Here is a 27,689-nt window from a genome sequence, read left to right on the forward strand (position 1 = left end):
CCCATCTATTATTACCCTAGAAAATCATGAAAGGTGGTCATCCTAAATGCAATTATTTATTAAAAAGCTATTTTTATTACTATTAATAAATAAAATCAATACCATTATTTTAGATTGATTTGTTCTTCTTCTGATTTTATATGGTCCTTTTAAAATTTCTATACAAGTATTTTTTATCATCAGATGTCAGAACTATCTGTATCTTGGTTTTTTGGTGAGGCTTTTGTTAATTTTGTATATTTTAGATGGTTTAAAATCTCTCATGGGTCACTATTTTTTTCCCAAGATTTTCATTTAGAATTTAATTCAGAGCCTGTATCTGGTACTGTGTAAACATTCAGTCAGGATCTATGATAAATTTTCTTTATATATACACAAAGCCTGGTTTTGTATCATAGTATTGTCTAGAATCTTGTCTTCATTTCATGACTAGTCAAATGCTGGGAAGAGATCTTTATTCAATTCAGATGTACTACATAATTTTTTTTTAAGCCCCTTCCTGTACTTCTTTTCTTCTAGTGAAATTTATAATAAATATCAGTGATTTTACATAGATTTATTTTAATTGACTTCCTTAAAAAAAAAGCCAAACATGAAACCAACACCTAAAGATGTAGTGCCAGTCCTAGGAAAAGAGGAAAGAAAGGGACTACATGTGTAAATGACAATCATGCTACACTGAATCTAATTCAGATACCAGCAAATAATTGGCAATATGTTTGTAGATACTATATGAAGTCTGTTTTTGCAAATAGCTGTGCAGCTAGTGATGTTCTGCAGGTAAGGTACAGTTTGAGCTGACCTGCGTCTGAAGAGTCAAATATAATTCAAGACTCAAGTATTAATAGAATAAACTTAATTTTAGTTTTTTTTATAGGTGCAGCTGCATTTTCTATTTAATTATAGGCTCCCACAGTAGTAATTTTTCCATGACCTACTCAATCTCAAAAGTCAGAAAATTGCTTCTTTTTTAAAGCTGACAATAGCACGGTATGTTTCCAAAGGAAAAAGACAAATTACAGCAAATCATTACTTTAAGCATATTTAAATAGCCAGGAAGAAATCCTAATTGAAAAGTTTGCTAAAATGTGGAAAAGTTAGCAGTGCTTTTTTTTTAAAAAAAACCCACACTTATTCTCATGTTTGTAACATTACAAGCTTCTTATGATACGATGTCTTTCCTTTCTCTGCTCACCCTCTACACCCATGCTATCCTTTCTGATAAGGATAGACAAAACATTTTTAGGAAGCAAAAATTTTAACTGGAGAGAAATTAATCTGTAGATATGTTTAATTATATAAGTTGATTATTCCATGTGAAGCTGATACAGAGATAATGGGAATCTTTGTATTTCTTTGCATGGGTTCCAGAGCAGTCTGTGAGGCTTTATTATGCAGTAGTAGCTAATTTACCCTTGTATTTTAAAAGAATTTTGTAGCCATATAATTATCATGACACATATATACAGGTGATATAGTAGCATATTTATGTTAAACTTTAACAAGATTCAAGTTAATAATTGACCTAGAGCTGAGCAGCATTTGAGTAATCCCTAAATGAGTATGTGTTTAATGCGGTTCATGGGGTGCAGTGTGAGTGGCAGGGCTGGGGCTGCCGGGCAGAGCTGGTGGAATTGTGCAGGGAAGCTCCTCCTGTGTCCTCACTGGCCGCATTTGGGGGCCACAGGGGACCTGTGAACGCTGATTTCAGAGGAGTTAGGCAGTGTTGGGAGATACAGTGGATCTGTGAGGAGTTGGGCAGTGTTGTGAGCATCCCCACGCTGTTGTTTGCAGGTGGGGAGCTCTGGGATGAGGGTGTGGAGTGACTGTGACTGTTGGCAGCCAGTCCCTGTTTGGGCCCTGTCACTGCCCATCGAAGGCGGTCTCTGGGCAGAGCCATTCACCACAGAGCATGGGGTGCACTCTGTGGTGGGCAGGGCTGGGGGCACCTCCATGGCTCCTCTGCTCTCTGTGCCCCTCACCATCCTGGCCAGCTGCCTGCAGAGCTGCTAGTTCCTTGTCATTAACTGCGTTACTGACAATGAGGGTGTTTCTAACCACAAATGTTCAGAAAGGAAAAAATAAGGGTATCATAAAATTGACTTGACAATCATGAAGCGAACCCTGGTCCTCCCAGAAACCTCCTCCCCAGTAAACCTGTGCTCTTCCCCCATTCTCTCTGGTCCTTCTCCCACTGTTTCCTGCCTCTGAGCTTTCCCCCCGCACAGCAGGGCCCAGGCCCTTTTCCTGAGAGCCCCCTGGGACTGTGGCAGCTCATCCCAGGGTATCTGCAGCAGACCAGCTCCCAGGGAGCAGAGGCAGGGCAGCCTCAGATCTGCAGAGGATTTTGGAGGGGCTGGTGAGCGCAGGCACCGTGGGAGGAGGTGGGCTGGCCAGCAGGAACCACTGCTGGCATCTCCTCATGGAAGAGAGAAGAAAAAGAAAGCTGGCACTGGGGTTCCTTCTGCTGCCACAAAATACCTGGAAAGAAGACTTGTCTGTCAAGGTAGGTAGCCATGGCAATGTGCCTTCTGCAGTTTCCCCAAGGGAGCACACAGAAGAAGGAGTTGCTCTCCTATATCTGCTGAAGTGCTTGAGCTCTTCCCTCTCCCTGTGTTCTCCATTTCCTGTCTCTAAATGAGTGAACCTCTTAAAATTAGGCCCAGGCCATGGTTCTGTGAGAGAAAGCAGTGATTAGTATGATTCTTCCTACAAAAAAAAAGACAACCATTAGAGGAGGAATTTGCTGTATTTTTGTCTTATTTTACATGACCAGCAGGTCAGATTTACCCATGTGGCTCTCAGTATAAGACACACAGAATCAGTTCAGGAAAATATTGCTGTCTCCACAAATATTCTGTGAGAGCTCCGTAGCGATAAGAATGGTTGTAACTTTGTCAAAGCCCATTCCAAGTTCTACTCCATGATACAATCATCTGACCCAAGCCATTTCTGCACCAGGCACTCAGATATATTTGCTAGTTTAAAAAAGCCAAAAAATTTTAAATCTAAATTTAAGCAAACGCTTCAGGTTTTGACCCTGGTTAGTGACCCGGTACATTAGACAGAAAATAGTCTTTTCAGTCCCTTGGTTGTTCTAGTCCTTAGATCAAGGGCAGAGCAAAAAGACAGTGAATGGGCTGCTTCTTGATGTAAGGGGCAACTCAAAGCAAGGGCAGGAGCAGGACTGCACCCTCCATTTGGAGTCATGGTGGCCTGGTTGTCCCACAGCTGTTCAGAGCTGGGATCCCTTGATCCGTCTGTTCTCTACCCCAGTGCTACTCCTCTGGTTTGTACATCAGAGGAGCTCTATGCAAAACCAATCGGCATCCAAGGATTGTTTTGGCCAGCAGTGTTTTTCATTTAAGTCAAATGAAAAATGAGGTAAAGTTTGTCATACTTGCCTGATACCTTTTCTTTCTGCTGCTTTGTGTTAATTAGCTGGTGTGAAAAAAATGGGAGCGTAAGTATGAGGGAGATGGATTTTTCTTGCTTTTTTTTTTTTGGTCTAATTTTTCAGTCATTTATCAGACTATACTGTTGTGTTTTCTTACCCACCTGATCCCAGACCATGCTGATCTACAGAGTCTCATTTTCATAACAGGTGGCTGATCACCAGCACAGCTGAGTTGGGGGACTCAATGGAAGGACCTTGACCCCCCAGCCAGCATCTCTCAGGGAATTCTCTTTGTTGGGTGCTTTCAGCTGAGGCCACGCCCAAAGTCGAAGGTGATTTCTATTTGCCAAAGTGGGAAGACAACAGGAGAAAGAATAAAGATGAAAAATCTAAGCAGTCAGTTGAACTTGTTCAGCCTGATACCCGTCTGCGGTATTCAGGCAGCAGCTAACCCAAGGTTTCCCTAACCTTGGCAGAAGTGCAGGAAATAGTTGCAGTAGGATGAAGTGTTCTTGAACTGTTTCTCCAATGTATCAAGCACAAGCAGGCCATTCTTCAATATTAAGCATATGCCTCTCTTTTCTTCCCCTTTAAAGAAACTTTTTATTGTAGACCATAAAAGGGGGGGGGAAATCAATCAATCTCTATGGACCTCTGTGCTGCATCTACGCTATCCAAGGACAAAGATGCAAATCAGGACCTCCCCAGCATAATAGAATTTATAAGGCAAATTTCTTGCTAAAGTCTTACAGTGAAAGAAATAGCTGTGCTCAGTGTTATTTTAAACAAAAAGGAAAAAAATAATTAACCACATTCTTAAAAACATCAGCTTCCTTCAATGCATCAGAAGCAACATTCCAGATAAAAGCAGCATGATGTGAAAAGACCTGATCAGCAACAGATTGATGTCTGGGCTGGGGGACTAATGTAAGAACTTAAAGACTTGGCTAGAGAATATATCTTGAGAAGCATAAACATATAAGAGGATGCCAAACCATGAAAGGCTTCTTTTGCACTGAGAATTCAGAAATCGGCGTGTTGACAAGCAGAGAAGCCAATACTGCTAGCAAAGCACATAGGGCGATGAATAAACTCAGCCTTTGGGAGCCTAGGATGAGATCTAGAAAGGGGCCAATCAATTTATCCATGATTTTAAGTTTCTACACTGGGTATTTAGGTGCTCTCAAGCCTCAGACCTCCCTGCACAGCTGCCAGTGATGATGTTTCAGGGACTGGGTAGCCAGCTTTGAACCAGAAAGTGTGAGCTAGTGGTCAGTTTTTAGAGAGGATGGAGAGACTTTGAGACACTGACTGCAGAAGCCTGGTTGAGCCATTTGTTGAGGTTAAGGAAGAGCCAGGTTTAATTTCCTGCTGCATTTTCTGGCCATTGGCTTAGCAGTGGGCTCCTGTGTCCTGGATGAGACCTTGGAGGCTGCGTGGGGTCTGAGCTGTTCTTTGGCTGGCACAGCACGTCTGAGGCAGGTGTATGCCTCTGGAACTCTGATATCCCCCTAGCCTGTATGGAGCTACTGCAGCATAAATACTAGCTTTAAACACTTGAGCAATGAGCGAAGTAAGCAAACTCATGCTGTTCTTAAAAGTGAGACCTGGTCACCCTTTATTAACTGGGGTAGTCTCTTTGGGATGCTGGCAGAGAAGTGGTATTCTTCTCTTGTTTTTCCTCTAGCTGCATTTAAAATTGGATAATTCAATAATTAGCTTAGAAATAACAGATTTATATATGAAGCAAAATAGCTAGTAGTTATTAGGGTGTTAAATAGCTACTAGCTAATGTGCAGTCTGATTTTTGATGGATAAGCTACGTTTAAAAACTATATTCTAAGGAAAATAGACATACTTACAAAAACATGGGATGTGCATACGATGAGTTAAAAATAAACTCTTTACCTAAAAGAGCAACTTGAGAGGACAATCTATAGGAGAAAACACCAATGACTTCATCTTTTGCAAGCCTACCATGCAACCGCCCAGGCTAAACCCTGCCTTTTTCTGGTTTGGAAAAGATCTTGAATGTTCTTTAAACTTGTTGACTTGCTCCACTTTTGCCAGGCCTTCCTGCATAAGCACACTGATCCAAATGCAATCATCCCTTGAGACGTACTCATGTTATTGTCAGGTGTCTCCTGGGGGCTGAGCACCTACCCTGGGAGGATGCTGGTAAGTACTGCAGACACCTCTTCTTTCAGCAAAGCGATCAACGACTATGCAGCTGATGGCTCTTATTCTTGTTTGGTTGGCAGGGATGGTGTCACTAAACTTGAGCTCACTTGTCACAATGGAATTTAATTATCTGCTGGAGAGAAGCCCTGACAGCTGTGGCGTAGGTTTTTCAATGTGGATGTTGCCTGGATCGCAAGGAAAATATCAAGGGCTGGTGACAACAGCCATGTTCTAAAAGCATCTCCGCCTGGGTTAGACCGTGCCTACCAAAGCGGTACGTGCGATTATCTTGAAGTTATTTATTGACTGTTGTGTCAGATCATGGTTAAAGTTTATCTTTACTGAAAGTTGTCCTCAGGAATCCTTATATTTCATCAAAAGTAACTTTTCTTTTCCAGGACTTAGGTTGGAAGCACAGTGTTTGTTTACTGCATTGCCCTTGGGTTTGCCTCTGGCTTGTGCTTCCTGGGGGAAAGGCAGTGGGACTGCTGCTGGTTCCTAAAACATTGACAGTCTGTCATGGCCTTCTGGTAGTGAAACCATTTTGCTAACAGCAGCTTCAGGTAAGACCTCATCATTTTCTTATGGTAATGGTTATAACTGATAAACTAAGGAAACATGAGCTGACAAAAAGGGCAAGTTATCTGTGTGTGTGTGTTTTTATTTGTTTTGTGGTTTGTTTTTTTAATGGAACATTACCTTAGCTCATACCCCAGAGTACTGGGATTTTTTTATTTTTACCATTTTTTTTCTTGTTGGCAAACAAGTACTCCTGCCAGTAGCTCTCTAAGGTCACTGACATGCTCTGAGATGTTGAAGGCACTTTTATAATAAATTATGTTATACATTTGCAAAAATAAAGGACCCATGCTGTGAATAGGAAGATGCCCCATTTGGCATTTGTATGCCTCCTGCCAACCTTGGAGGAGCACCCAACCACCCAGATACACACACACACCTTTGGGAGCCCTAAAGGCAGATCAGGATCATCCTCTGACTCGCATCCCTGAATCCATCCACCTCCCAGCATACAGAAGCATTGTCCCTCAAAGACTGAAAAAGGAGCCTTTTTTCTGTGGGCAGTTTGTGGGTGCCAAGCTACACCCATGGACATACTTCTCCTCTCACACACCACAGACTACCATGCATGCCTCCTGGGACCTCCTGGCCACGTTCCCTGGGCTTCAGGTGAGCTCACCCTAAATCCTGGGGTCCATGGCTGCAGTCCTGTCCTTCCCCTGCTAGTACTGAAGCAGAAAGTACACTTCAAGGGGTGGAGGGGAGGCACTCCACAGCCTCTGTTTAAAGAAGGGTGAGGCCTTTCTGGCCCCAAAGATGTTTTTCTGCCTGAAGTCTTTTTCTGTATTAAAGAACAGATGAAGTGGAGTGTTGCTTGTCCACTCTCTAGGCCACTATTAGATTAAACCATGCTTAGTACTAGTTGGTGTTTCTTGTGCCTGTTGTCCTGGAGCTTCCTGGGCTAAGTTTGGAAGTTAGACCACATAGCTGTGGTCACGGACATCATTTGTCCGTGCCCTGCTCAAGTGAGAGGGAAGGCACTTTTGTAAGGCCCTTGCTGCTAGCATGAGCTAAAAGGGACAACCTGTCTGTAGAGAGCTTTGGGAATGAGTTTCTTCTCCAAAAAGCGGGTGTGTTGTAATCTGTTTACATCGTGCACTGGCAGCTCTTGATGACTGCTGTTAGGATTAGAAACAATTTGGAAATTCTGGAGTTAAAACAATGTTAGTTGCACAAAGATAATACTTAATAAACATGAATAGACAGTAGGTTGGGTTTTTTTCCATCCTTTTAATATGACTTTTAGACTTACAAGCTTTTATCTTATTTTATGAGACCATGTGAAATAAATTAAATGTAACACAAGATGCTGTTAAAAAAGATTTTATGACATCAAGAACTGATTCTATATTAGGACCAGATCCTACACAGGCTTATGGATGTGAGTAATTTTGCTCCCATAGATAAGCTATGGAGTCAGCTGTGGCTAACCATTTAAATGCTCAGAATCAGGCCCTCATTTTGGACGCACTTCTCATTGTTAAATCAATGTGAAACTGAAATCTGTCTCCTCTCAAAAGGAAATTGCCAAGACTTTCTACGCTGAGATTTGGGATCTGTAGAAAATGAAGCCTTTTTATTTTTTTCTTCCCTCCAATAATCTGTTCAGTGAACAAGCTGTGAAAAATAGTTCTATATTTTTTCCATGTGATGCAGCAGACGGTAAATTTCCATTTAAAAGAATGATCAGAGTAGCTGCTGGCACTGAACTCTGTTGTCTTAGTCAAACCTACTTACAAAGAGTTTACAGCAATACAATAGCTTATTATTTCACTCAACCAGAAATCAGATGAAAAAGGCAAAGGGGAAGCCTGAAGTAGGTTCATGGTCAGAATTCTTTTCTTTCTTAACATCTTGGGGTTTTTTAAATGCAGGAGTTGAGATCAGTAGTTTTATGTGTAAGGAGGAGAATATTTCTTTTCACCTCTACTTTTGTATGCTATGAAATAATCAGACTACACACTTCTATAGCGCTTTTCTTCTGGGGATCTGAAAGCACTTTAAAAACATTAATTAAAGTCTCACAACACCCATGTGGAGGTAAAGGAGCATTGTTTGCAAAAGGCTTAACCTGATTCTTTAAGTACTATACAAGGAAAATAATGGAATAGTCAAAGCAAATTAATCTAACTGAATTGCTAGGAGCATGTAAATGTATATGTGTGTGTATATATATGTGCCTATGTATATGTGTGTACATGTGCATGTGTGGGCCTGCAGATCTGTATTGCTGTATGCCTTAGGCTGCACTTCTGCCCTGCATGTCCTGCCTGTTGTTGTCTCAGGGGGTATGATGTGTGCTGCTGCTTCTCTCTGCACGGGGCCTCGGGTCAGTCGACAAATGTGTACCTACCTTCTAGGAAACCCAGGGAAATCTGTCATTGTCATGGATTCGACTAGGATTACTTTAAAAAAATTAAAAGGCAGAAAAAATCTTTTTTTTTTGATCACAGAACTTGCGAATGAAAATAATAGGTGGATGGTGGAGACCCAGAAGAGGTCTTGGCCACCTGAGCTGGGGAGGCTGGACCCCCTCTGGTGAAAGTGCCAGCACCTCCCTTCTTTGACTGCCACTTGCTGTCCCTAAGCCTGGTGGCCTTGCCCTTGCTGCTGTTGCTTGAGCAGTCCCCCAATGCCAGGGAGTTTTGGGGGCGGCACTGCAGAGGGAGCACTGCAGAGTGGGCTTGGCTCCTGCTGGGGCTGCCAGCTCCCTTCCGTGCCTGCAGGCAGGAGAGAGGCGTCCTCCTGCTGCAGCTTAATACTGGGCTTGGCTTGGCTCCCCAAAGTAATGATGTCTACATTAAAAATTGTTATTTTACAGACTATAGAACTGGTGTTATCCTTTCCTTTTAGCATCATTCCTGCCAAGGTGTATTCCCTGTAATCTGCTGAGAATGTGCCTGCCCCACGCCCTGAGCAAGTAGAGTTGTGCTGGGCATCTCCATTTCTCCAGCTTCACTGCTTTGATTTCCTGCTGCTGCATCTCTTCGGCCTCAGCTAAAGGCTAGAGCCATCCCAGCCCAATGTGTCTGACAGGGAAGGATGATTCATCGTGGCTCTCTAGTTGCACTGTCAGAAATTAAAATGAAGTGGGGGAATTAATCAAAATGGAGAAAACCCAAGCTGAAGGACTGAGCCACTCATATTTCTATTTTCAGCTCAGTGGTGCAGTGTGTAGCCCTTTCTCCCACTTGTGCAGCCTGGAAGAATGCACTGCTGAACTCTCACAGCCTGACATCTCTTCTCTTTAGAAAAAAACAGGTGAAAAAAGTATTTTTCTAGAGGTTACAAGACATAATTATTTTCTTTGTTTGGGTCAAAGATGTGGAGAAATAGGTCCACATGACCACTGTGAGTCTGAAAGGAGGTTTAATGGCTACTAAAAGCAAAACAGGCCCTGAAGCCATAAGCTTTCATCATCCCTAGTCCCATGTGCTGTTACAATCTAAAAATGCTTTTGGGTCACCAGCATTAGATCCTTTTCATAATCTTCATCATGTCTCCTTTTCTGCTAACTTTGCTTTCTCTGTCTGATGTAGGCTGTAAGATCTTCAGTGCAAAGAGAGCATCTTTTATCTCTGTAAAGTGTCATGCAAACTTAGGGTAGTGCGTAAATATTTAATAATAATATTAGTGATGGAGATTAGAGTCCTGGAGGAACGTGTCTCCTTCCTTGCAGATGTAGAACATAAAATGGGAGTTTGGGTACTGTTTCATTTCCCTGGTGAGAATTTTTCCACTCACCCCTTTTCCAATTGCCCCATCATCAACTTGGTAAGGCTATTGGGGCACACTAATCTTGACTGGGAATGGCTTAATTGGAACTGGGCAAATAAGTGCTTTTTCACCTGAGACTTTAAAAGAAACTCCCTTATAATACAAGTTTCCTTTCCTCCATGTTAGAAAAATGGGAACCTGGGGAAAAGGGCATACCTTCTGGTATCTTATCTTATGGTTCTAATCATCTTTATTCTGAAAAGGAAGTGAAATGTGACTACAAGTGATCTCCAAATCACATTGCAGAACAGGAAATAGAAACTTTCGATTTACAAAACATCAGAAAAAAAACATGTTGACTTTTCTGAAATGTTTGCTTTTGGGCAACATCCCTTGCCTCATTCAGTTCCCATCCTTGTCTGGTTGTAGCACCCCGAAACCACCCCAAGGAGACAGCCTGATAGCAGGCAGTGGTTCTCTGCAGTGCCCACCAGCCCTTTGGTGCCAGGAGCTGTGCCACGGGGCCCTGCAGGCAGCTGGAGAGGCCTCCTCCAGGGGGGCACAGGGACACCTCTGCAGAACATCACTCTGCTGCTCACAGAGAGTGGGCACACAGTGTACCTCAGCTACCTCTGGACAAACTACTACACTGGAAAGGTACTTGTGTATTATATAAGAGCCATTCACAAAAATGTTTTCCTTTAGCTTACAATGAGCTGCATCTCTCAGGGGTCATTCAGGAGTGAAGGACTGGGAAAAAAAACACTTTAATTTTTTTCCAAAAATAATCTTCTCATGACCATGCAGAGGAGAAAGGTCACAGCCTTCTGCTGGTGGTGTGTGGGCTGATGGCGTGCTGTCCCACTGCAAGGGCTGTGAGCAGCTGTGAGTCCAGGCCTAGTCTGGGGGAAAACTGTCCAGAGGTGCCCAGAAAGGGAACATCTGTGAGGTCTCATGATGCTGGAGGTGTCAGGAGAGAGGGCTGATCTGTGCTCCCTGCCAGCAGTGGAAGGGCTTCAAGGTGCTCAAGCCTGGGACAGCATCACAGGAGACAGGCTGTGAGGAGCTCAGAGCTGTCCCCATCAACCCTTCTTACTTCTTCCTTTTCAGTAGCCTAAATAATTTTAAAATTGGTTGGCTATTTAACTAGATTCACTTTATAGGAGGGTTTATGCTGTACCTTACTTAAATTGTAAATTTTCTAATGCTTGTAGCCAATAGCAATTAATTTAAAATAATTAAGACAAATATAGACATTAAATTGCCAAGCACTACATTTTTCTCATTCATTTATGACTTAATAGACTTCATTGTATGTGTTCACTCTTTACTAATTGCACAGTTGACAATTCTTTATGACTTTGAGGAGTTCAACATTTTCTATCTTTACTGGCTGCATCCTCTTAGCATAATCATAGTCTTAATTTTGTTTAACTTATGCTAAAGCAAAATATGAATCTAAACCACAGGAGGCAAATAAAACATGTCATTGTACAGTTTGCTACATTTTATAAAACCCTTTTACAGCATGAACCATCCACCCGTTCTGTTCAATAGAGTAAATGGGATCTAACCATGCTTTAAGGACTGTGCTCATCTTTAAACTGATTAGTTCCTATCCTTATTACAAAATGCAAGCATCTATACCAGGTCTAACATCTAATTCTATATACAATTAAATGGGTAAGCCCTGTTGCCTCCAGCATAATCATTTTTTGGTAGTTATTTACCTTGAGACTCCCTAGGCAGGATCTGGGACCTGTTTCTCCCATTGCTGTGGGGTGGGGTGTGGGACAAGCGTTGGCAGGAGGAGGCCCTTATGGTCCTGGCTGCTTCAAGCAGAAGGGGTGGAGATGAGTAGAAGGGCCAAGCTCACGGGTTGGGGTCAGTGGGAGATCAAGGAAGCCTGAGCCTTGTGCCTGGTTGGGCAGCAGGGATGGGGTGGGAAGGTGGAAGCAGGGGCTGGTGTGGTGTGGTGTCAGCGCTGCAAGCTGTGCCCGCTCTGCTGTGTGCCAGCTTTGGTTTATGGTGCCTGTGCTCGAGACAGGACCCAATCAAATGCTGTGTGGATGGGGTAGCATAAACGGGGCTGCGGTGCTCATGGGGCAGCTCTGGAGATGGATCTGGTGGGAATGCATACGTCAGGATGCAGCTCTGTGATCACAGGCTCTGCACCAGGAGCAGGGAAAGCAAACAGTGCCTTAACCAAAGATTAATGCCTAGAAAAATCACCCAGACTCTCTCAGCTTTTTTTCCCCCTCTCCCCAGGGGGAAGTGCCCAGCATTACTGCCCGAGCAAGCATCGTGCCGGGGGAGGGAGGGGAGGGGAGGGGTGTGTGTGCGTGCTTGTTGTCCAAAATGCTCCCGGGCAGGGAGGAGACAGCCGGGTCTGGCACAGCTCAGCAGCCAGGGGCTGAAGGACGGCCGGGAACACATTTGCTCATAGCGGCGCCTGGTTAAACCCCCAGCCTGCACATGGCCACATGGCTTTAACCAAGTGCGGGGCAGCGACGCGAGTGAGGGGCTGCCTTTGGCATAAGGGCTCTGTTCGCCCCGTGATTAGGAGAGGAAAGCTGTGACTTCCACTGGCGGACAGGTTTCCTTCTCTCTTGCTTACTCTTCCTTTTTTTTTTTTTTTTTGGAAATCGTGTTTAACACTCATACAATTTGGTGAAATTACAAGCCCTCAAGGACAGAGGGAGAAGCCAGTCTGTTTAAAAAATAAAAAGAGGACATGATTACTTTGCTGAAGCCGTACTTTCTATTTTCTCTTCCAAAAGAGACAAAAGGAATAAATACTTAAAACCCAGTGGTGACGACAGTGAAGCAATCATGCGGTTGCTGGATACCTTTGTCTCAGAGAGGCATGTAGTCATTTTTACATGTCTGCCACTGTGTGTCAAACCTTTCTTTTCTTCCCCTTTCCATTTTGGATGGCCAAACTGATTATCTAAAATAGAAAATTAGCACACAATGGCTTTACTCTGTGATACCCCTTATGCAACTAATGGGCAAAGCTTGTTAATTGGTTGTAAATGCCAGCAGGTTGCCAAGATAATACTTCAGAAATAAGCGGGTATTCTGATAATTACAGCAATCTTCATCTATAAAAGCTTAAGTAGATGAAGTACTGGCTGGCTTAAAACCAAGATTTATCCCGCTGCACTCGCATTAAAAGAAAAAATAAGATGAAAACAATAATGTAGCAAAACAATTATATAGCAGGAAGCGTTGTAGGTTTTAGAGATTGTGAAAACTCAGAAAGTAAAACAGTGCTGTAATAACCAGTTATGGAAAAATAGGCCATTTACATTTGTGTATAATTAAATAGTAGGCTATGCAATTTCACTTTTTAAAGTAAACTGCCTTTTCCTTTTTTTATAGGGCAACGTAGCCATAATTGCTGCATTAAAGCTTTAATGAAAGAAAAAAGCAGCAGATCAAGATGACATGTAACATCCACATTTGTACTGTGGTGTTCTGCTTGTTTAGTAATGGGAAGCTACTGAGGAGATTAAAATTGCAGAATTCTTCATAGTTTTTTTCCCCGAAAATTACTATAGGAAGATCATTCAAAGTCTAAAATACATACAATTTATTTTTCTACCTTCAATCCACAAGGATTTAATGGCTTTCCTAACTCTCAGAGTCTCTGGAGAAATACTTTCTTGCAAAAGAGGGGATATTATTTCAGCTCATCAAAATTATCAAAAGTAAGCAGCTCGAAGCGTAGAAGTCTCACCTCTTGGTTTAGACTATTACTGCAAATGCCGAACAGTATTTTTTAACTCAGATCTACTTCTCAGCTTTCCTGTCAGAATTATCAACAGGTTGATACATAATCTTGTTATTTGGCAGTAAAGCCAAGCTCAGCTGTGTTAAAGCTCCGAAATATGGGTGTGAGCTTTCAAACCAAATTTTTGTCTACGATAGTACAATACAAGGGTTGATATTGGGGAAGGAGGAAGCCTTTCTTTTTTTTTTTTTTTTTTTAAATGACTTTAGGTGCACCTTTCAGACTGCTTTTAATCATTGATGCCTCCTGTGATTGAGTGAGGGCACATTTCAGAGTTTCAGAGGCAGGAGGAGCGCAGGGCAGTACTGAGGGGCTGCTTTGTTCAGGCTTTGGGGGAAAAGGCAATACCAAACGGACACACCCTTCCTGCTGGGCATCTGGGGGACCCATGTTGCTGGCTTGCACATAACAGGAGCCCACCCCTGGTGTGTGCTGCTCTGCTGGAGCATTTACCCATCTTCACTGCCTCCTCCCAGCAGGGTGAGACCATGCAGAGGCACAGGGGCTGCAGAGAGCTCTTTCCTGGTGGCTGAACCCACATGCCTGGCATGGCCCTGGGTGCAAGGCACTGACACAAGAGCAGCTCATGCTGGATTTTTCCACATGTGGAAAATAGGCTGTGACATGCCCTGCAGTAGGATCAGCCCGGTGGGACACTGGTGGATATGCTGGAAACAAGGCACACCATGCTGTGGAAAGTTAGATTTGGATGTGTGCATTGTCTTATCAACTTATCAAATATTTGATGGAGATGTCTTTCCTGTGTATGGTCATGCAACATCAACCTGAAATCTCTTCTCACACATTATCCATAAGAAAAATAAAAAGAGCCCGGTGGGCAAGCAGGGACAACCCCTTAAATTTTGGCAAACAAAAAGGTGAACCATGTCACCTAAACCCTCTGTGGAAACAAGGCATGAGAGCACAGGAGCTGCCAGGGGAGCGGGGTGCGAGGCCAGCCCCACTGCTTGCCAGCCCAAGGCCCCGTGCCACATAATGGGCTTTCCTAGTTAGTACATAATATATGGCACTTGTCCGAAGTGTGGCTGCAGTAACCAGCGGAGGAAGAAATAACTTGACGGGATCCTTTAATGGATCTGTCTGCCTTGTCTTCCAGGGACAAAATAAATAGAAGACTTTTTCAACCGGCATGTATTTCCATTTATGCTTTAAAAATTCATGAGAATAGGTTTCATAGGACGATGTAGTTACTATGGTAATTGTTTATTAATCTGGAGGAGCTTGGTAATTACCACAGTACAGTTTATATAACCCAAACTCGGAGTTAAAGTACGGGTATGATTTCTTTACACATCCATCTTTTAGACACTTTTTCCAACTTTTTTTTTTATTTAACAGAATATGCATTTTCCCCTCTCAGTTCTACTTTTATCCAAGTGCGTACATTTCTGGAAGTGTAGAGATAGTGTAAAAATTATAAAGAAAAGCTTGCTCGGAGTTGGCAGGCCAGGACAGCCAGGAAAAAATGCAGTTAGTAGCAGGTGGATATTTTTTTAATTAAAAAAAAATTACGTCTTTCTCTTTTCTCTGGAGGATTTATTTGTGGGAGGGCAGTAAGGGGCAGAGGAAAGAAGGTGGCAAAGTGGGGATGTTGCAGGAGGCTGTGTGTCCATGGGACTACAGGAGGATGTGTCTGCATGGCAGACGTACACACAAGGAAAAACTCAAGAGCTGGGCTAAGGGTGAATGTCTGGCTGGCTTTGGCTTTTTTTTTCGGGGTTATGTGTGGTTTTGGTAATGGAAAATGTAAGAGTGGCAAGGTTCCCACTAGGTACACTGTGGCCCTTTGGAAAACCTGCTGCCAGCTCTCCTCAGCCATGACAGCCTCCCAAGGGCATGTGCTCACCTTTCCTGAAGAAACTTAATCTAAAAATCAAGTCTGTTCATTCAAAAATTATCACTGTAGTGATGCTCTCCAGAAACCCAGGAAATAGAAAACCACACGAATATTTTTCAGTGAGTTGCTTTTTTTTTTCATTTATCTAAAAGCTCCTTTCTCCCAGAGAAAGAAAAATTTTGCCCCCTGTGAATCTTGTTCCTGCGTTGATTCTAGTTGAGAGACAATTAATTGCCATCAGTTGTGATGACCCACAAGAAGCCAGAAGCAGTCCTGTTGGTGGGTGACCCCTCCTCGCCCGTCCCCACCATCCACCGCCGGCTCGCGCTGCTGGTGGGCTGGAGAAACTCCCTGGTCGGCCTGGCTTCATTGCCGAGAGATTCACATTATTTATATGGAAAAAGTGCAGGATGCCATCTCCTCGCTTGCTCTGCCTGCATAAATTGCGCGTGTTTATTATTCATCGTAACACAGCACATTCTCTGTTTCTGTGTCACTTGTCACTAATCACTTATGCATCTGATGTGCGGATCCAGAGCAGGTTCTTAAGCATTCTTGGCTTCAAAACATAAGATATGCATGGGTAAGAGTTTATCCCACCCCCAAAATAACAACTTTGATACATTTTCAAAAGGGAAAGTGCATATGTTACAGTACTCAGGAGCAGCAATAACCAAACTAGCTGAGAAGTGACACGGACTTGGGTTATTTTCTTGTTGCTTTTTTTTTTTTTTTTTTTTTTTTTGGTCTCTCTTTAGTATTTCATGAAGTGTGTAAAAATCTTAACATTTGAATGCCACACGCTTCGTTCTGCCTGCAAGATAAAGGACATTTCTCTAAAAGAAACATACGCTCCTTGTTCCTTGTTTTGATTCCCCGTACAGCTTGTCACAATGCATTTACATTTTGCCCATACATTTGGATTTGCAACCCGAGCTGTGCTTTTGAGGAAGGGATGCAAACTCTTTTCTTTGACTTTTGGGTGGCAGCTGGGCACAGAGGACACAGGCTGCCCACACAACCCTTCCAGCCTCTACCCCAAGCCCCAGTGGCTCCTTCATGCGGGGCTGACGGTCGTGTTGGCCGTCAGCTTGGGGAGGGCTCTTTCCTCATACTTTTCTCTCCTGTCCCCCCTCATTCCCTGCCTAGCTTGCCTCCCAGTCCATGGAAGCCAATTGCCAAACCTCAGTGGATGGTAATGCTATGTCTACCCCACTTTTTTCCCCCCAAATTTCTTCCTCTGGTCTCTCGTAGACTGGAAAATATCAGAAATTGCCCTTTCCTTGTCTGGATCTGCTCTGGGAAGCACTGTGGAAATGCTGAAAAGCCTGAAAACCTTGTGTTTAAGACAATGCCTTTTTTTCCACTGTCTCATGGCACTGGGTGAACAGCAGTAACAGTATGAGGCTGAGGATGGAAAGAAACCCCAAAGAGCCTCAGTGGGGATAATATCAGTTTGCAGATCTTCTGGAGTTTGGGTATCACAGTGACTAATGGTCATTCAGCTGGGCAAATGCCATCTATCAAATTGAGAATATGGAAAACATTCTTGCATTTTCTGGTAGTTGAGCTGATTCCTCTGTAACTCTGCAAACTGGCAAGCATAGACAGTGACAGGTCTGCCTATAAATCTAAAGAGTTTGAGCTCCTCCATCAGACACCTGCAAGATGTGGCTATGCCATATCTACACCGGTCTGTGGTTCACCTGCACTATGTTAACCTGCAGTCAAAGATTTGTGATATTGGCCTGGCCTTGTGGGAGGGCATCGTGGAGACTAGTTGGCAGAACAGTAGCCTGAATGACTTGTATTTCATTTCACAGGATCATAAAATGGTTTGAGTCAGAAGGGATCTTAAAGATCATCTAGTTCCAACTTCCCTGACAATTTTTGTTTTTACCAAACATCTGCAGGGCAAAAATTATTTACTGTAGAAGTACTGAAAAAGTCATAAATCTGGTCAAACATTTTCTCTTCCAAGGCTGCTGAAATAGAGGACTTCTTACTGACCTTATTGTTCCTCGTTCTGCTGATATCTGATGGGAACAATCTTATTAACAACCTCCAATTGCATGTCCTCCTTGACTGTGAAGTCAGCCCTACAATAACACCAGAGAGGCAGCTTGAAATTAGGATACAGAAAACTGATGCCAAAAATATGTCAACTTAGAAGGTCATTAAGAATTATCCATTTGTGCATGTTCACATGCCAACAGTACCTTAAGTGATTACCTTAGAGAGATAGATTTGTCTAATGAACGTACGAATTAACAATATAAAATTGTGATTGATAAATCAAATAAGAATTTAGAATTTGCCAATGAATCTAACTGGAATAGAGTTTCACTGGATGCGAATGTGAGAGGAACTGTTGGTGTTCTCTGCTAAAAATTACTCTCGGTGGTATTTTTCCACTTCATGACACCACAGTTGTAGGTGACTGATCTAAAAACCAGCCTGCCTGTACCTCAGGCAGAGACAAGTTGTTCCGAAGATCTTGGCTCACCATTTCCAGTAGTTATTTTTTAAACCTCTCCACCTACACCTTTATTGATCTTTTCTTTTTTTTTTTTTTTAAGCTCAGCGTAGAAATTAACCGAGACTGGTACTGGCAGACAAACAACGGGCTTTTATTTAAAAGCTGGTAGAATTCTGTTTAAGTAGTTTTAAACTTAGGCACTCAGATAAAAGCAGCTGATTTTTAACTCTGCTTTTCAGCATGGACATAGCTCAGGAAGGAGTTTTGATTTTCATCTCTGAAAGATAGATTATATTAGTAGTTTCCTGAGTTGCGGGTTATACCTCCTTTGCAAAGAGTTTTAGAAGCCTAAAAGAGCAAGATGTTTAGGTTTAAAAAACATCTTGTACAGATAGGCATTTTTTTCTTTTCCTTCTAAAGCTCTACCCTTGTAGTGGCTAAGATCAATGCAATCTACACACTGTTTTTTAAAATAAGCTCTTACTGGCAGATATGCTTCATTTGACATTTATGACAAAGTTTTAGTGATTCCTTATTGCATCTTCACCTTTCTGGCTTGTGCCATTTTGGCTTTGGGGCACTCCTAGTACACAAGTGAGGACCAGCTCTACAAAATGCTGTTAAAGGAGCTGCTAGTTTAGCTCTTGTGAAATTGCATATCAAAGACCCAGATAATAATGAAGTACCAAAGGAGTTTTACATTGCATTACTCCATGTCATTAATGTCTTATGTGCTCATGAACCAAAGTTAGGTCATAAATGTCTTTGAAATAAAAGATTATTGAAGGTCTCTTTGACTTGATATAAAGGGGTAATTTCAGCCTGTTGAGTCTGTAGTGCCCTGAGTACCACTTGTTTTGCAAACTTAAAATTGCCATAGTAAAATCTACTATTCAGTTGAGGTGGAAATTTCAAGGGATATTTATGCTGGATTTTGCTGTTAAAATGGTTTGAGTAATCACAAAATGAGCAAAATCAGTTACCAAAACCCTGCACATCACATGACCTGCCAGAAATGGTGTTGATTTTGGGCTCTCTGGTGCATTCCTGGCTGTGGAGCACTGCATGAGGGCATACTAGGCACACACACACACACACTGGGAACAGCATCTCTATTTGTTAGTAACATTACAGGATGTCCCAGGAGGCTCCTAGAGGGGATACTAGATGGAAAAGTACCTCCTGACTCACAGCCCTCCTTCCTGTTGTCTTCTCTCCTATATCTAGCTGCTCTTGATACGATTCTTTTGCACCAGTTTTTTTGTCCCAGATCTGTGGCACTTTTCTGTGTAATTTATCACATGTAATTTTTAAAGTGAGAAAATGCCCCAAGTGTAAAAATGGTAGTAAGAGCATGAAGGCGAAAGCACTGATGCTTGCTGCTATAACCAGAAAACAGGGCACTAGGACTCACTGTATACTTAACTGATCTCTTTGTGCCTATGGGCAGTGTGGAGAGCACAGCAGCCGAGCTGCATTGTACAGCGGGCTGCCCAATATGTAGCCTCCTGAGGGGAGGGCAAGGGGAGAGGGAGCCCTTCAGAACTGCTTCATCACAGCTAGGGCCTGAAGGTCCACAGGGTCATGGGCCACAACCAAACTCCCTCTCGTTGGAAAGGGCAAGATTTGGAACGTACCGTGTAAGCTCACAAAACCAGGGGCGTGATTGAGAGTTGCTGTGTGTTGGAGCAGCGCAGGCTTCCTCGCACGAGAAGGGAGCTGGGAGGCGGCTGAGCGGGGCTGCAGCCCCGCGCCTCAGAACATCCCGGGGAAGCTGCGCAGAGAAGCATGACACAAGCCTTGAAACATTTAGGGAGGGGGCATGTTATTTTAATATCCTTTTTTGTGCTTAATAGAAAAGGGGTTTGTGGTTAATTCTTTATTATCTCCGACAGCAGTTCTCGCTTCGGCTCCTCTTTCTTTAACTGCCAAGCTAGCATTTTCCTTTTTTATTGCTCCTTTCTTCGAGGTTTGCTTTGGAAAAGTGCCAGTTATCATTTCCCATTAGGGCAAATATTGCATCAAACTCATGATTAGGGATTTGAGGGCTTGGGAATATCATTCTCTAACATTTGTCTTTCATTTTCTAAGTCTTTTTTTCTCTCTTTTTACACACACATATGCACACATGCCTGCATATCTGTGGATATACATATGTGTATATGTATTTATAGAGAAGCAGACAAAGTGCTCTGTGTGTGCCTGATTACACGGGAAGGCTTACATGTATGTGTGTATCTATTTGTATATAAAGTTTAAATCCCTTCTCCTAGACAAAAGAAAAGGGAAGAGCTTTCTCTTCATGTGCGATTTCAGAGGACTCTGAAGGTTAATAAAGGAGAAGAATAACAGATTTGTTTGTATGTTTTGGGTTAAATACTTCAGTTTTGCAGTGAAGGAAGGTGTTAAGAACACACACTGTGAGTGTGGAGATGAAGCCACTGCTAGGGAGCTGCTATCAGTTTTACCGACCCTACAGAACTGGGGAACAACACTGTTTATTTTTGAGTGTGCCTTTTACAGTGCCTTTTTTATTACCTGTACCTGTATATATATAGCCACCATGTCTAGAATATTCCTTGTATAAAGTGGCAATAAATATTACATTTATAGAAATAAACTATTCTGCTGTATTAACATATGCTGCACCACCTATATTGAAGAACTATATAGATACTTAGGCTCTAATTTGGGCATCCTGATTTGCTCTTAAAAGGTGCCCACTTCTGTTGGTTAAACAAACAGGCCTAAATGTCTCGAGGCAGAAAAAAGGCTGTGCTGGGCATATGCACTGTTGTAGGCTTCAAGGTATCTGGATTCTGGCTTAATCTATCTCTTCTCTTGCTTACCTCCCAATACTTAGGCACTGCTGGGATGTTCAGAAATCTTCGCAGCTGCCACCTATTTCTGATGCTGGCTCACAAAACCCAGCACCTGCTTTCAGTACAAAATTTTAGGAGGATTTTTGAAGAATATAATTTTATTTCTGGTAAAACTTTGCTTATGCCTGGTCTGGGGTAAGGCACATTACAGGTGGTTGGTCCCTCCCACCAGGTGCCCTTTTGGAAATGGGGATTTATGGGGGTCTGTGGTACCCCACCCCCATCCTCCTCCCGAAAAAGGGCTCCTGAGAGCCAGGCACCATCCTACCTCACACTCTCACACTCGGCAAATCACTTAACCTCTCAGCACGTCGGCTTTCACAGCTGTTAACACGGGGAATGGTTTTATTTCGTCTCCTCTCGTAAAGAGCATTGAGGCTCTGATCGACCAGAGGCCAAGCGTTATTTCCACTTACAGATAAGTTGGATTTTGGCAGCTGGTGAGAGGGAGGCAAACACATTCATCTGGGTAAAATCCCCTGGCTGGAAAAATAGCCAACGGGGAAGTTTTATAAGGCAGGCACAAAGCAATATCAGCAATATCCAGAGCAAATCTTGTATCGGAGTTGTCATTTTTGCTCCAACCCGGCAGTGGCCGGCTGGGGATTTGGGGGGTCTGTGGGGAGATTGGAGCAGGCGAGCTGCAGAGTGGTGCTGGCCAGCTCAGCTGGGGTGGTGCTGACACTCACAGCACCCGACAGGTTCCTAAATACATATATTTCCAGGCAGCAAATTTGCCTCCAAAAAATTTATTCTTCAAGGCTCGGTCCCATCTGCCAAAAGAAAACATGTCATTTATATAAAAAAGAAAAACCCCTAACATTGACAGACAGTATAGTGTTGTTTAGCTATAGCCCTCTGCTTTTACCTGAGCCATGCGCAGGAACCACATGGTGAGACAGCCCTGTCACCCACATGCTATATTAACAGTCAGCTTTTAATCGTGCTTCTCCCTGGCAGGTCGACAAATATTTTTTCCTTTACTCACAATTCACCCTGTCTTTTTTTCTGAGAAATACTGCACTTACTTCTTTTAAATTTCTGCAAAAATGAGTCCAGGCGAAGTGACTCAATCATTCTGCAGATTAAATACAATATCACCTCTCTTCCTGCTTCTAGTACAATGGCTATAAATTAAAATTATTACAGTAATTTTAGTAATTTATGCTGTAATTTATACTGATAAACTTGACTTTGTGTTTCTAGTTCTGCCCTGCTTCTTCTGTCCTCCCTTCCTAAAAAAATTGTCATGGTTCCCACATGGGAAAGCTTCAAATCAAGGGAAGGTACAGTAAGCTCCTAGTTATTTTAGAAATCTTTAAGTGATTAAGGCAAAAGGATGGTTAATTATAATATTCTAAAAACACAGCTGCTAAAAAAAAAAGTTTCATGCAGCCACCAATTTATTATTTTGTCATCATCTTAGACATACTTATGACATATGGGAAAAATAAAAGATTAAATCTCCGTCCCAAAACTGCCCCCACAGTCCTGGAACAAGCAACATCTTCTGAAAGAAGGAGGCTCGGCCTGACTTCATGCCAGTGTGAGCAGGGGCGGCTTCCAGCCCCGCGTTCACTTTCACAGCCTTGAAAGCTGAATCTTCTGCCGGGTTTGCAAAACATCAGCTGGGAAAACGGTGCCTAAATCAAGAGCAACTGCAGTTTGCCAGGGAACAAATATCCCAGCTTTGGCCATACCAGTCTTCTGTGCACTCCTGCTCATGTTTTCATTTCTCACACACCACCAAATAGAAAAGTCATTGCTGGTATTGCCAGTGTGGCTGAATTATGGAGCCCCATGAACATTTTCACTCTGCCTCCGTAATGAGCAGCAGCCTTCTCCCTGTGCCCACATTGTTGAGGCTACCTCAAAAATAAATCTGCCTACAAGAGGAAAACCACAGTGTTTTTCCCAGAGGTGGATGGTGCCTTGGGTGGGGAAAGGGTCTTATATCACCAGTCTGTTCATGCACTGAGGCCAAAGTGAGTAAGGAGCCCTTGGTGTTGTGTCAGTTGGGTGGCTGTGGGTGACATTGTCAGCAGTATTATTTGTGCTGATGTGCTTTAAAAAACCACACACTTTGTTTTAAAACTAGAGATAAGCAGGATGGCTTCTAGCTAATGATCAAGGTGGAGACTGCTGAGGAAACTAAAGACACGCAAATGGAAAGTATATGTTGCTGCAAACACTAACCAGAAACTGTGATTGCATCAGTGGCATAGCAGTGTCTGTAGTGGCTTGGTGAGGAGACCAGACTTTCTGTGAGTAAGGTCTGATCATCCCCTTAACACAACCAGGCCATAAGCAACTAAGGAACACAAGATTAACCTTTGTGGTACAGCAATGCACAAGCTGTACATACTGCAATATCATTTATTTTAGTTACATGGAAGACAAGAAACCATGGCTGTGATGGTATTTGTACAAAGCCTTGGTAAAAGAAACCATCCACACTGGGAGCACAGCAGAGCGTCCTTCATTTCCCAGTGTGAGCCTCAACTATTCTGATGTGGGAGGAAAGAAGGCATGCCAGCCCACTACAGAAACACTTTCAGCTTTTTATAGAAAAATGTCATTGGTGGTTTGGAAAAATACTGGCCCATGTCGGTCCCAAACCTTTCCAGGTCTGTCTGTGGCACATCACAGAGTGCTGGTGTTGCTTGGCATTGCTGCCCCAGCAGCACTGCTTCTGCACAGGGGCTGCCAAGTGCCCAGGGCTGCAACTGGCTCTCATGACACCCCAAAATCCAGGACCTGCCTGTGTGCCTTTCTCCCAGCTATTCTTTCCTGCTCCTTCCCATCGCCATGGGCTGAGCACTCACGACTAGAGTTGATGGTGCTTGTCACTGAGATGTGCAGATTTAGTCTTAGGGCTAAAATAAAGTTTGGGCACCTGGCAGATTACACCCATCCTGAAGTGAAACATCTGCAAATCTTTGAGGTGTCTGTGTAATGGAGACTTACAGGCTCTAGTACATGGGTGTGTACATACCAGAGGTACCTGACCCAGCTCATGCCATGCAGAAAGCCTCTCTTTTACAGTCTCCCAGTTACAGGAGACCAACCCCAAAGCTTGCAAGGAAATGCCTCCAGGAAGATGTGAAGAATAAACTGGGGTCAGCAGCAGGATGAGGAGGGGTAACCAGCCTTTGCTTCCCATGTGTTTTTCCCCATGCTTGTCCCTCCCCAACTCTTCTCACCTGTGGAGCAGCTGGGATGCCACTCACATGCACTGAGTTACCAGTGTGTAAACACTTGGTACTGCAGCCATGGCAGCAGTGCCACTGCCCTCATCACCAGCTGGCCACCTGCAAACCAGCTGTGTGGAGCATCGGGGCTCATTCCCTGGGGCAGGAAAGAGTCTTACTCCTCCTCTCCACTCTCCGCCAGCCACTTGCTTCACAAAAATTATGCAGCAAAGTGGCTGTAGCAGCAGGGGGGAATGGTGCCTCACCCCAAACTCACTCAGGCTAGTGGAGGTGGTGTCCCTGACTCTGGAGGTTCTGGGACAGACCGATAACAGCAATAACACCATCAGAATTATTCCCCTGGGCTCGTAGGACTGCAGCTCCCATTAACCATCACTTTGAGTCCCACACCAGTACAGGGGAAGGTGCTCTGGCTTCTGCTCCTTGAAAACACACCCGTCTGCACTCAGGAGGTTTTCCTGCCACTTTCCATGAAAGGCTTATCCAAATACCTTTAGTATCATCACAGCTTGTGTTAACTTGGTATAACACAGACCAGCTTAAGTTTATAGTGCTGTTTTTTATAGAGAAGCATTTTTTTCTTGTACCAACTCTCAAGGATGTTTTATCTGTTTTATATCCCATCGAATCCTCTGTGAAACTGCACTAGTTTACAATAATTTTATTACTTTATTAATTAAACGTTTTCCAACAAGCTAGCTATGGCATTTCTTATCATCAAGGGTTCCATTAGTTTTTAATGGTGTGAGACAAAATTACCATTTACCCACATGCAATTTAAGAAGCATCATTAACACAGAGAAAGCACCAGGTGGGATTTCTAATAGTTACTGTTTCTCATTTTTGTTTTTATTTAAAAGGAATAACTGGTTTTGAGGGTTTTGCTGCAAGGTTGCCAAATCCTCACTTTGTTTTTTATGTCCAAGATAATTTAAAATAATGTTCTTCTATCTCCTTAGGCTCTTCTCCACACTATTTCCCTTATCAGCACATCGCTTGGTGCGTTCGCAGTGTCTCGGTGCAGCCGGGTGAGTGTGTTGTCTGCACAGTAATCACCAAGAACAAAGACTCATCTGCACGGTCAGTGAGCAGGGGTGGGGGGGCTGTGTGTGCACACATGTGTGCCTGAGCCACTGCCTGGGTTTGCAGGGCTGTGGGTGGGAGGGAGCTGAGCCGGTGCAAGCCCCAGACCACACGCATCCACCACCTTGAGTGGCTCAGGGCCTGCAGGCACTGGCCACTGGGTCCCACAGGACCCATCCCAAGCACAGGAGAATGGGCAATGCTCCTTGGCCACGCTCACCCATGGCATCGGGGCACACCAACACAAGGACAGGAGGTGGTAACCTGCCCTTTTAAAGTTCTTGAGAAACTTTGACACAGACCATCTGCATGGACACTGATGTTCCGTGCAAAAGACAATGGAAACCCCATGACTGTGGTAAATATTTACCTTAAACAAAATGGGAATAATTAAATGGCAATTCCATTACTATATTCTATTCAATTATGCTGACTGTTGACTAATTGCTGACTCAGTCCATTTACATGTTAATAAATATCTGTGTTTAAGGTCCTCTTTGGTTAATTTCTACCTTTAACAACATTATGTGAAGTTGTTGGGCTTTTTTTTTTTTTCCCATGAACTCATTGCTTTTGCTTAACTCTGTGAGCTCCTCCTGCCCCACATGGATGTGTGACCCTCCAGTGGCCATGGGGCATGCGGTGGGTCCGAGCTGGGGCCTTGCCACCAAGATGTAGTGCGAGGGTCCAGATGGTGCACGATCCCGTGAACCGCTGAGCGCGAAGCGTGCGGGAGGGTGTTAGGGATATTTAGTGGGATGTGTTTGACAAGGTGTTTCCTTATTTAAAGGGGAGGGGAGGAAGAGGCAGATGGTGTGGCTGTTTCTAATGACATTCCCTGGCTGGGTTTTTTAACAGCAGACATAAGAGGGGCATAAGCACCTGACGCGCCTGTCTGCTTGGCTGCTGGGAGGGAAGGGGACGCTGACAAAACAGGTCCCACCGCCACCCTGCTACCTGTTCTACCTACTTATTTAGTATGCCAGGGTGCCTGGTGAGGCTGATGGAGGGCTCTGCCCCAGGCTGGAGTTCCCAGAGCCACTGGTCCCTGCCCTGCTGCAGTGTTCAACATGTCGCTCTGCCCCGGCACAGCCATGCAGCTTGGAGAAAACAGCTCTTTTTCCCAGAACCTCGCCATCCCTGCACCCCTCTCCCTCCAGCCTCATCCTGTTTTATTTTCCTTCTATCTCTGCCCTCTGCTCGCTCAGTTGTCTGTGCTGTCACTGCCAGCACTGTGCAGATCTGTCCTGCTACAGGTTGGTGCTGCCACCCGCCCAGTGGCTTCCCAGAAACACCTGGGACAATGCCCAGGGTAGAAGAAGGAAGGTTACAAGTGATGTTTTCCTCTGAGAGATTTTTAAGCACGCTGTGATCAGAAGTGATGTGAATTTTTGTTTATGGTTAGGAGTGTCTATTAAAATAGAAACAAATTTTGAATTTCCTAAAAGGGCAGATAATTGTTCCGTGACAGAGAGCAAACACAGGCACAGGGATGGACTTCACCATAAACGTAAGCCACACTGAACTTCTGGTCAGATACATTTCTAACTAATTTGCCTGTGCAAACCATGGAACGAAAGCTCTGATTATATATTAGAGCAGGAGATGCAAAAATATTTTCTTGCATGTTTCCACATTATCCTGTTTCTTGTCTGCAAAGGGGCTCTGGGGTGGCTGTCCTCCGATCGATGCCACTGCAAGGCCCAGTAGGAGTCACCAAAGTATCCTGACCCCCCTCTGCATCCCCACATGGTGGGGCAGACCCTGCCACCCCCCTGCCAGCCTGTGGCAGGAACTTCCCTGTGCCCGGGCTGGCGGCCGGCTGGGTGGGTTTGGAAGCGGTGCCAGGCGGGCAGGCGGGCAGCGCAGAGCTGTGACTGGCACTTTATGCTAATGGCTCAGTCATTATTTATTCCTTTGGAATTCATTACAATCACATTATTTGCGATTGGCTCATTTAGGGCCACGAATGCATCCATAGGATTTTTTTTTACTGTGACCTAATTAATAATGAATGATTCTATTTTAAAGCACCGCCGTACGCTGGGTTTTAAGGCAGGTGTAAGAGTTACAGCAAACGACACTGAAGTGACTTGGCTGCTCCTTGCAGCACGGTCAGAAACGTGCAAGGAAGTGCTGCTCAGGCCCTGGCCCCGCGGGCAGAGGCCAAGCACAGGGCTGTGCTGGCATGGCACGGCCAGCAGTCCTAAGCACAGGCGTCTTGTGCAGCTGCAGCTCCAGATTTCTCTCTATTCAGAGTACATTTTTTTTGGCGAGCTGACGCTTCTACCAAAACAAAAGCTGAGTACTGACCTTGTCTAAAGCAAGAAAAAACTTCAGCAATATTTTGGGAAAATTCTGTCTCGGTTTTCACTGACCAACAATATACTTCAGTACTGTAAAGCTGTTCAGGAGGAGAAAATCTTCACTGACAGCAGTCTTGTTCTACTTAAAAGTAAATACTTTCTTCGAACATGGCATTTTCAAAAAAAAACCAAAGAAAAA

This window comes from Manacus vitellinus, unplaced genomic scaffold (genome assembly GCF_001715985.3).
Source record: "Manacus vitellinus isolate BGI_N305 unplaced genomic scaffold, ASM171598v3 scaffold_20_pilon, whole genome shotgun sequence".
Lineage (NCBI taxonomy): Eukaryota > Metazoa > Chordata > Aves > Passeriformes > Pipridae > Manacus > Manacus vitellinus.